An 11,228-nucleotide genomic window follows, 5' to 3' on the forward strand; every position below is an offset into this window, starting at 1 on the left:
TATAAATGTGAAATGGTTAACTTTCGTGTTAGTTTAACTTCTCTAGGGTAGGGGGCAGCATTCGGAATTTTGGATGAAATGCATGCCCAAATTAACTTCTTGACGCACGGATCCCTTTAGCGGGATCATTGTTGTAAACAACCGCTGAATTGCAGAGCGCCAAATTCAAAAAAATACTAAAAATATTTATAATCATGAAATCACAAGTGAAATATACCAAAACACAGCTTAGCTTGTTGTTAATCCAGCAATCGTGTCAGATTTTGAAAATATGCTTTACAGCGAAAGCAATCCAAGCGTTTGTGAGTTTATCAATCACTAGACAAAACAGCAAGAACAGCTAGCCGCAAATTAGCTTGGTCACGAAAGTCAGAAAAGCAATAAAATGTGGTTGATAACCCTTTAAATGGAGGAGGGGCAGGCAATGGAACAGGGATTATTCCAAATAAAAGGCACTTCCGGGTTGGATTTCCTCAGGTTTCCGCCTGCAAAATCAGTTCTGTTATACTCACAGACAATATTTTGACAGTTTTGGAAACTTTAGAGTGTTTTCTATCATAATCTGTCAATTATATGCATGTTCTAGCATATGGGCCTGAGAAATAGTCCGTTTACCTTGGGAACGTTATTTTTCCAAACATAAAAATAGTGCCCCTAGCTGAAAGAGATTAAACTGCCTGCATCTCGGGCCCAGAATATATGATATGCATATAACTGGTAGATTTGGAAAAGGAAGGTGAGACCTGGGAAAGCTTGGTGCTCCTAGCACTGGCCCCGGGGTTTCTCCAAATAGTCAATCTGAAGGCTAACCACTGGATCACGTTAAGTAACCGCCACTTCCAGCTGTACAAAAGACTATTGAGAGTAAATATTAGTTCACCATAGGCGAGCTGTAGCTCCGCCCACCGGTGATGTGGAGCAAAGCATGCTGGGCGACACTTAAAGTAGCACGTGACGCGTAACACATTTAGACCTTTTTAAGGCGTTCATGGTAAGATCATTCATAATAAACTTACACACAAACTGACACGTGACGTGTCAGTGACACGTTATGCGACGTGAACACCACGTGAACACTACGTCTACATAACGTGTATGTGTCACTTGACGTGAACGCGTCGGTAGTTTGCCTTAGAAACAAACTTGTCTCCATTGACAGTCCATGTTAATTTATGGCGTTATTTTATGGCGCTAGGAAGGTGACTTGGTGAGAGGTATCAGTAGCTTCACAAGGCTTAATTCTGGCATGAATCACCCCCCATAGCTTGCCCTATATCAAGAGGTTTGAACAAGCATCAACTTCAATGGAAAAACCCAAGTATTGTTCACGTGCAGTACGTGCACCCCTGGTGGTATTTAGAATTGAACAACTAAGGATCCTAAGTTACGGTGGATAGGGGGTCTTATCTTTAGAAAATAACAGAAAGGCCTGCACAATGTTAGGCTTATACTACTACAGTAATTACCACCTTTTAATCTGGAATCCTTAATTGGTGAAACTGCCACATCCATTTGGGGTATTACAACAACAAATAACTTAGTAAAAATAACAAACACTGTTTTCCCCCTCAGACATCATTGCACGCATGATAGGACAGCTGAATATGCGCAGTATTTTTGTTTTTACCATGTTGCTGAATGCTCTTCTCCTCTGTTTTCATCAACAACACGAAAACAATAATAAAGGCGCTTAGGCCTGGGGGCCCTAATGCCGATTCGATATTTAAAACAGGCTAGATAGTATGGGTATTATACAGTCAGCCACAGTTGCAGTACACAAAAGTGTCTTACCCAGTAGGCTACTTAATTTGAGCCAGATCCTGTTTCGTTCCAGAACCAAGTTGTCCAGATCTGGAACATCTAGCATGAACATTCTTTTTCACTGTTTGCAATCTATAATTTCCAATAAAAGCTATCAGTGTTAATTCGAGTTGCTTCCTCTGTAATTGTCCTGCCCTCTATAAAACGTAATTGTTAAAAAGTGACTGATAGTCTAAGAATGAATTAGTGTTGGGTCAGCCCAGGTTTATGGTTTGCGCAACATTGTAGCCTAGAAATACCACTTCCTGCCCTGCAGGACACCGACAGCACCCGATGACACATGAATGACAAAAATATAAATCAAGGACATCAACCACCCGAGCCACGACCTATTCACACAAATACCTTATTTTCATACATTTTCAGACCTTTTGCTATGAGACTCGAATTTGAGCTCAGGTGCATCCTGTTTCCATTGATCATCCTTGAGATGTTTCTACAACTTGATTGGAGTCCACCTGTGGTAATTTCAATTGATTGGACATGATTTGGAAAGGCACACACCTGTCTATCTAAACTCACCAAAAAAAGAATCATCCTCTCACTGTCAACTGTGTTTATTTTCAGCAAACTTAAAATGTGTAAATATTTATGGACTGCACCAGATTTGCCAGTTCTTGCTGTGAGATGTTACCCCACTCTTCCACCAAGGCACCTGCAAGTTCCCGGACATTTCTGGGGGGAATGGCCCGAGCCCTCACCCTCCGATCCAACAGGTCCCAGACGTGCTCAATGGGATTGAGATCCGGGCTCTTCGCTGGCCATGGCAGAACACTGACATTCCTGTCTTGCAGGAAATCACGCACAGAACAAGCTTTATGGCTGGTGGCAATGTCATGCTGGAGGGTCATGTCAGGATGAGCCTGCAGGAAGGGTACCACATGAGGGAGGAGGATGTCTTCCCTGTAACGCACAGCATTGAGATTGCATGCATTGACAACAAGCTCAGTCCGATGATGCTGTGACACACCGCCCCAGACCATGACGGACCCTCCACCTCCAAATCGATCCCGCTCCAGAGTACAGGCCTCGGTGTAACGCTCATACCTTTGATGATAAACGCGAATCCGACCCTCACCCCTGGTGAGACAGAACCGCGATTCGTCAGTGAAGAGCACTTTTTACCAGTCCTGTCTGGTCCAGCGGCGGTGGGTTTGTGCCCATAGGCGACGTTGTTGCCGGTGATGTCTGGTGAGGACCTGCCTTACAACAGGCCTACAAGCCCTCAGTCCAGCCTCTCTCAGCCTATTGCGGACAGTCTGAGCACTGATAGAGGGATTGTTCGTTCCTGGTGTAACTCGGGCAGTTGTTGTTGCCATCCTGTACCTGTCCCGCAGGTGTGATGTTCGGATGTACCGATCCTGTGCAGGTGTTGTTACACGTGGTCTACCACTGCGAGGACAATCAGCTGTCCGTCCTGTCTCCCTGTAGCTCTGTCTTATGCATCTCACAGTACGGACATTGCAATTTATTACCCTAGCCACATCTGCAGTTCTCATGTCTCCTTGCAGCATGCCTAAGCCACGTTCACGCAGATGAGCAGGGACGCTGGGCATCTTTCTTTTGGTGTTAAACAGAGTCAGTAGAAAGGCCTCTTTAGTGTCCTAACTTTTCAAAACTGTGACCTTAATTGCCTACCGTCTGTAAGCTGTTAGTGTCTTAACAACCATTCCACAGGTGCATGTTCATTAATTGTTTATGGTTCATTGAACAAGCATGGGAAACAGTGTTTAAACCCTTTACAATGAAGATCTGTGAAGTAATTTGGATTTTTATGAAATATCTTTGAAAGACAGGGTCCTGAAAAAGGGACGTTTCTTTTTTTGCTGGGTTTATATAAGGTCACACACACAGTTGTCCTTGAGTGACTCACACAAGTCAACAAAGTCAGTTTTTTTAACATCCATTGCGAATTAAAGTTCCTCAGTATTTGAAAAATCGTTCCAACACTCCCGGCCTCAATAATCACCAAGCCTCTGTGTGAACGAGCAAAATATCATGATCTGATGATCCCCTATATACAGCTGTCTGTCCCAAGCTCACTTGCACAGGAAACTCTGAGGGCCCGGAATAGGCTAGTTGATACAATGTTGCAAGTTCGCTAGGGACAGCTTCAGCCAAACCCAGTGATGATTTGATACAATGTTGCACTTCTCTAGCAATAGCTCAAGTGAAGACTGTGAGAGAGAAATGTGGTTTTTACCTGCTTTGTTTAATATTAATAGTTAACAATTATATATTTAATAATAGTAAAAGATTTTCATAACTACCGATGCTGTGCTTTTGAGAAAGGATGGTTCCCCTCTAGCTCACTGCAGCTGGTCTGGGTATATCGTCAAGGACATGGTGTGACTCTAGATAGAGATAACGTGAGGAATAGAATAGACATGTTATTGTTTCTAATCATCTTTGCTTCTGAGCAACTTGGTCACGTGGCCAAAGACAAAGAGCCTTTGAGAGTGACTGCAGCTCTTCAGTCCATCCTGTTCTTTTTCTATCTTTCATGGGAATAACTGTGTGGAGAACAGAGGCTGGCTTGAGAAAAGGGCCTAACGGAACTGGCGTTATCACTTGTTTGTGCATTATGATCTCACACACCCAATAGTTTATGAGGCCCTGCTCTACCGGGAGGGGTGGTACCAGCCATGACAAAGCATTTTTATGTCTACTGTATAAGACTTCTGCATTTTCGGTATTGTTGAACTCTCGGTCCTACACTCAAGAGTGTGTGGCCGACCAGCTTCATTATTGCAATTCTTATTAATAAAAGTGACTGTTTGAAGAAATGACAAGAAGTCTCTCTCACTTGTTAGAATTTCCATGACAAGACAGATAGAAAGGGAGGCAGACAGGTGGAGTGGAGAGATGGATGTGATTGAAACAGTGGCGAACCGTCATTCAGGGCAGTTGGGGCAGAGCCCCACCTGTTTTGAGACCCATATTTTTTGCACAAAAAAATAAAATATATATATATATATATATGTATATATCTTTTTTAGTTTTTGGGGGGGCCTGTTTTTCATGTTATTTTGGCATTAATACATGTTACATATCAGTTTGTAAACAATGTAAAAAAATATACGTATCATTGAATTAAAAAAGCATCATACAAACAGGATATTTTCTGCTGTTTTTATTTGTCGGGTTTAGACCTAAGTATTTTTAATCAAGAATCATATCACCTCCACCCTACCTGTCACCTTGGACCCACTCCAATTTGCTTACCGCCCCAATAGGTCCACAGACGATGCAATCGCCATCACACTGTACACTGCCCTATCCCATCTGGACAAGAGGAATACCTATGTAAGAATGCTGTACATTGACTACAGCTCAGCATTCAACACCATAGTACCCTCCAAACTCATCATGAAGCTTGAGACCCTGGGTCTCGACACCGCCCTGTGCAACTGGGTCCTGGACTTCCTGAGAGGCTGCCCCCAGGTGGTGAAGGTAGGAAACAACATCTCCACTCCGCTGATCCTCAACACTGGGGCCAACACAAGGGTGAGTTCTCAGCCCTCTCCTGTACTCCTGTGTTCACCCACGACTGCGTGGCCGTGCACGCCTCCAACTCAATCATCAGGTTTGCAGACAACAATACAGTGATAGGCTTGATTACCTGCTTTGTTTCAGGAAAATAGCCTCTCACTCCATGTCAACAAAACAAAAGAGATGATTGTGGACTTCAGGAAACAGCAAAGGGAGCATCCCCATCCACATCGACGGGACAGCAGTGGAGAAGGTGGAAAGTTTTAAGTTCCTCTGTGTACATATCACCGATAAACTGATATGGTCCACACACACAGACAGTGTGGTGAATAAGGCGCAACAGCGCCTCTTCAACCCCAGGAGGCTGAAGAAATCTGGCTTGTCACCAAAAACCCTCACTAACTTTTACAGGTGCAAATTGAGAGCATCCTGTCGGGCTGTATCACCGCCTGGTACAGCAGCTGCACCGCCCACAACCGCAGGGTTCTCCAGAGGGTGGTGCGGTCTGCACAACACATCACCGGGGGCAAACTACCTGCCCTCCAGGACACCTACAGCACCGATGTCACAGGAAGGCAAAAAAGATAATCAAGGACAATAACCACCCGAGCCACTACCTGTTCACCCCACTTCCATCCAGAAGGCGAAGTCAGTACAGGTGCATCAGAGCTGGGACAGCGAGATTGAAAACAGCTTCAATCTCAAGGCCATCAGATTGGTAAACAGCCACCACTAGCACAGAGAGGCTGCTGTCTACCTACAGACTTCATATAATTGGTTTTATCTCTATTTCTGACTTGTGTAACTCTTCTACTTGGCTGGTTACTGTTTGTAATGATTTGTCTGCTGGGCTATGTTCTCAAATAATCGTAAGGTATGCTTTCTCCGTAAAGCATTTTTTAAATCTGACACCGTGGTTGGATTCACAAGAAGTTAATCTTTAAACCTATGTAAAATATGTTTTGTTTTCTGAATTTTTATAATGAGTATTTCTGTATTTGAATTTGGTGCCCTGCAGTTTCACTGGCTGTTGAAGAGGTGGGACGCTAACGTCTCACGTACCCTAGAGAGGTTAATAAATGGAACACAAGTCACTTTAATAATGCCACTTTAATAATGTTTTTATATATCTCGCATAACTCATCTCATATGTATATATTGTATCCTTCACTATCTATTCTCTACTATCTTTTGCATCTTAGCCGCTCTGGTCACTGCTCATCCATATATTTTATACTTATTCTCATCCCATTCCTTTACAAGATTGTGTGTATTAGGTTTTGTTGTGGAATTTCTTAGATATTAGGTTTCGTTGTGGAATTGTTCGATATTACCTGTTAGATACTGCTGCACTGTCTGATCTAGAAGCTTAAGCATTTTGCTACACTCACAATAACATCTGCTAACCATGTGTATGTGACCAATAACATCTGCTAACCATGTGTATGTGACCAAAAAAAAATGTATTTGATTATAAAGATTATTTATTTTTTCCATGTGTTCCAGTACCTCAGAGAGTTCAAAATAGTGCTCTTTATTGCACAAACGGCTGACACAGGCCACCTCACAAAACCACTGGGTGCCGAACAAAACAAACGCCCCAAACACAGGGACTAAAACAGTATAGCAAAAACCCACGAACAGGAACAAACACGTTCGTCTCCAACGTACACAAATGTTACACCAAACAATCCCGCACAAAGAAACAGGCGGGCCGGCTGACTAATAAAGCCCTACCAATCACCACAACTCATAACAGGTGTAATCAATAAACATATAAGGAGGGGGAGAAAGAAACAGTGGCAGCTAGTAGGCCGGCGACGACGACCGCCGAGCGCCACCCGAACGGGAAGGGGAGCCACCTTCGGTCGGAGTCGTGACACCTGGCCAGAGGGACAGGGTGCATAGTAGACTAGCTAGACTAGCCTGCTGTTGTTACAGTTGATCAGACTGAAAATAGTCTTGTTTCCAAGCAATACAGATCGCTAATGTTTAGGTGTATAGGCTCACTAGGCTGCTACATTTATGTAAGAGTTTTTGCTTGTGTCTGTCAAGAGTGGTGTTATCATGAGGTTAAATAAATACAGAAGTAAAGTGGAGGGCGCGCCTTGAGCGTTGTGCCCGCCCCGTGCGACGTGATTTAAAAAAAATCTGATTGGTCATGACAGGCAATGAGCCTGCAACAGCACTCTGACGTGAAGGAGTGAGGCTAATCGGTCCCACCCAAAAAACATAACTTTGCCACTCTTTTTAACATTTTGCATCAATATATTTTATTAAACTAGATCAAAAGTGCTGTGGCTGATTGAAAAGTGCTGTGTCTAATGCCGCCTCGCCACACGTTTTAGGGCGGGCCTGATGAGAAGAAGCTGTGGTATGTCCTATAAAACTATGGAAGAACATCACTCCTTAAAGCTACAGTCTGCAATTAAAAAACAACAAAGTGGCCGCCCTACCACTTATTTTGGTATACCGCTGAGGGATAGGGATAGGGAAAAGTAGGCTAACCCCTCTCAAATTAATGAACAGAGCACCAAAAATGTATCTACCAATCCCATACTGTAGCTTTAATTGTGACAGTCTTATAATAAGGACATTCACCAGCTGATACAAGCTATATTCATATGGCTTCAGATCAAAACGACCTGACGTGATCCTCAAAGATGGAAATGTTGTCATTAAAGTAGGCCTAGCAGCCTTACCCAGTCTGTTTGAGCTTTCCGACAACGTCATTGCATTTTGGTACTCCAGAAGTACATTCATTTCCAATGGAAATGTGCCTTGCAGCATTGTGTTGCAGAGGCAGTGTCAGTGCGTTCTATGTTCTGTGTGGTGTGATTTATCCAACATATGCATCAAATTGTTTTACGTAGACTTGAAAGAAATAGTAGCAAAAGGTGATTGTGGATCTTCTGTTGCACACATATCCACAGAAAATGTTGGGTTACATAATGAAATAAGTTTGACTGCAGAATTTTTTACACAGCATTGATGTATTGATGCTATCGGTCTGATCGAAGTGTTAGCCAACTCCTCTCTCTGTTTATTAATTGTATTCATGGTATGATAACAAAAACAGTAGTACAGGATGAGGCTTGTATGCTGCAACCTGGACTCAGGGGTAGATGTAACTATGAGACCAGGCTGGTATACTGCAATCGGGACTCAGGGGTAGATGTAACTATGAGACCAGGCTGGTATACTGCAACCTGGACTCAGGGGTAGGCGTAACTATGAGACCAGGCTGGTATACTGCAACCTGGACTCAGGGGTAGATGTAACTATGATACCAGGCTGGTATACTGCAATCGGGACTCAGGGGTAGATGTAACTATGAGACCAGGCTGGTATACTGCAACCTGGACTCAGGGGTAGGCGTAACTATGATACCAGGCTGGTATACTGCAATCGGGACTCAGGGGTAGGCATAACTATGAGACCAGGCTGGTATACTGCAACCTGGACTCAGGGGTAGGCGTAACTATGAGACCAGGCTGGTATACTGCAACCTGGACTCAGGGGTAGGCGTAACTATGAGACCAGGCTGGTATACTGCAATCGGGACTCAGGGGTAGGCGTAACTATGAGACCAGGCTGGTATACTGCAACCTGGACTCAGGGGTAGGCGTAACTATGAGACCAGGCTGGTATACTGCAACCTGGACTCAGGGGTAGGCGTAACTTTGAGACTAGGCTGATATACTGCAACCTGGACTCAGGGGTAGGCTGAATATAATTGTTTTGCCTATTGTCGTGTTTTTGGCATCATTAAAACTGAAGACTATTTATCAAATAACTCTGTAATTATTATTACGCGATTAAACTGATTAATCATGTAACAGTAATTAACTAGGAAGTCGGGGCACCAAGGAAAATATTCAGATTATAAAGTTATAATTTTCCTAATATAAACATTCAGATATTTGAATATCTGATCACTTAGTCTTCGAATTCATTAATTATTATTTACCTCATGTTAGTCTCATTCCAAACGTCGTAAATTGTTGGTTATCTGCACGAACCCAGTCTTCACTATTTAAATTTTTTATTTTTATTTCACCTTTATTTAACCAGGTAGGCAAGTTGAGAACAAGTTCTCATTTACAATTGAGACCTGGCCAAGATAAAGCAAAGCAGTTTGACACATACAACAACACAGAGTTACACATGGAGTAAAACAAACATACAGTCAATAATACAGTAGAAAAATAAGTCTATATACAATGTGAGCAAATGAGGTGAGATAAGGGAGGTAAAGGCAAAAAAAAGGCCATGGTGGCGAAGTAAATACAATATAGCAAGTAAAACACTGGAATGGTAGATTTGCAATGGAAGAATGTACAAAGTAGAGATAGAAATAATGGGGTGCAAAGGAGCAAAATAAATAAATAAATAAATACAGTAGGGGGAGAGGTAGTTGTTTGGGCTAAATTATAGATGGACTATGTACAGGTGCAGTAATCTGTGAGGTGCTCTGAGAGCTGGTGCTTAAAGCTAGTGAGGGAGATAAGTGTTTCCAGTTTCAGAGATTTTTGTAGTTCATTCCAGTCATTGGCAGCAGAGAACTGGAAGGAGAGGCGGCCAAAGGAAGAATTGGTTTTGGGGGTGACCAGAGAGATATACCTGCTGGAGCGTGTGCTACAGGTGGGTGCTGCTATGGTGATCAGCGAGCTGAGATAAGGGGAGACTTTACCTAGCAGGGTCTTGTAGATGACCTGGTGCCAGTGGGTTTGGCGACGAGTATGAAGCGAGGGCCAGCCAACGAGAGCGTACAGGTCGCAGTGGTGGGTAGTATATGGGGCTTTGGTGACAAAACGGATGGCACTGTGATAGACTGCATCCAATTAATTGAGTAGGGTGTTGGAGGCTATTTTGTAAATGACATCGCCGAAGTCGAGGATCGGTAGGAAGGTCAGTTTTACAAGGGTATGTTTGGCAGCATGAGTGAAGGATGCTTTTTTTGCGAAATAGGGTCATGAGTCATCCATACATCAATTGTCTAAAATAATTTATTTACTAAGTAATTCACAGAAAGACACAAAAAAGTTGATAATTATAACAATTGAAATGCTAATCCTTTGCACATGAACGCTCACTCATTCGGGAATAAATGCAATCAATATATATATTTACGCTCAGTGTGTTGTCGGGATCTCTGTTGAAAAGTTTGTTTCTGTTGGAGAGTTTGTCCGCCCTCTCTCTGGTGTGGTTAGAATGGATAGTTCAGAGTGACATTCATTCATGTCGTTATAGAATAGATGTTTCGGCGGTTGTCGGTCTTCGCGTTCAATGATACCGAATTCCTAGCTGCAGACTAGTAATTAATATCAAAGACTTGTTCTATTCTGTCGGTATCGATAGTCTAAGAGTTTAACCACGTGGTATGGTTAAAAGATTTAGCCATCTACTCAAACCTTAAGCTCGGTCTCCTCTCAAACCTTGGCCCTCTCGTTATCGAGGTAAGCTGGTCTCAACCTTAGTCATCTCGGAATTGAGAGAAACATGCTCTGGTGATAGAAAACCCGGGTGGGGGTTTAATTCGGAAGAGCAGAAAAGGGCCGGTCCCAGGACGCCAGACCATAACTGTGCTCATGGGCGGTCCTCTGATTTAGTTAAACTCCAAAGGGAATTGTAGTTTCCTTCATTAAACAGTCCAAAATCACATTACACAATTTCACAAACAGTATCATCCTCACTCATTCATCTTATACAACAATTAGATGTAAGCCTCATAACTGAGGCTATTATATAAACAGCGTTATGGTAATGTGGCCGTATTGTCTCCCATGAGTTTCACAAAATTGTACCAAACAGACCAGTTCGTAGCTGGATTCTTCACCGATCTTTTGTACCTTCTCCAGAACATAAACTTCGTTTGGTTCTCCAGTTCTGTGAGATGGAAGAAATTCATTTGT

The sequence above is a fragment of the Salvelinus namaycush genome, chromosome 15 (genome assembly GCF_016432855.1).
Source record: "Salvelinus namaycush isolate Seneca chromosome 15, SaNama_1.0, whole genome shotgun sequence".
Lineage (NCBI taxonomy): Eukaryota > Metazoa > Chordata > Actinopteri > Salmoniformes > Salmonidae > Salvelinus > Salvelinus namaycush.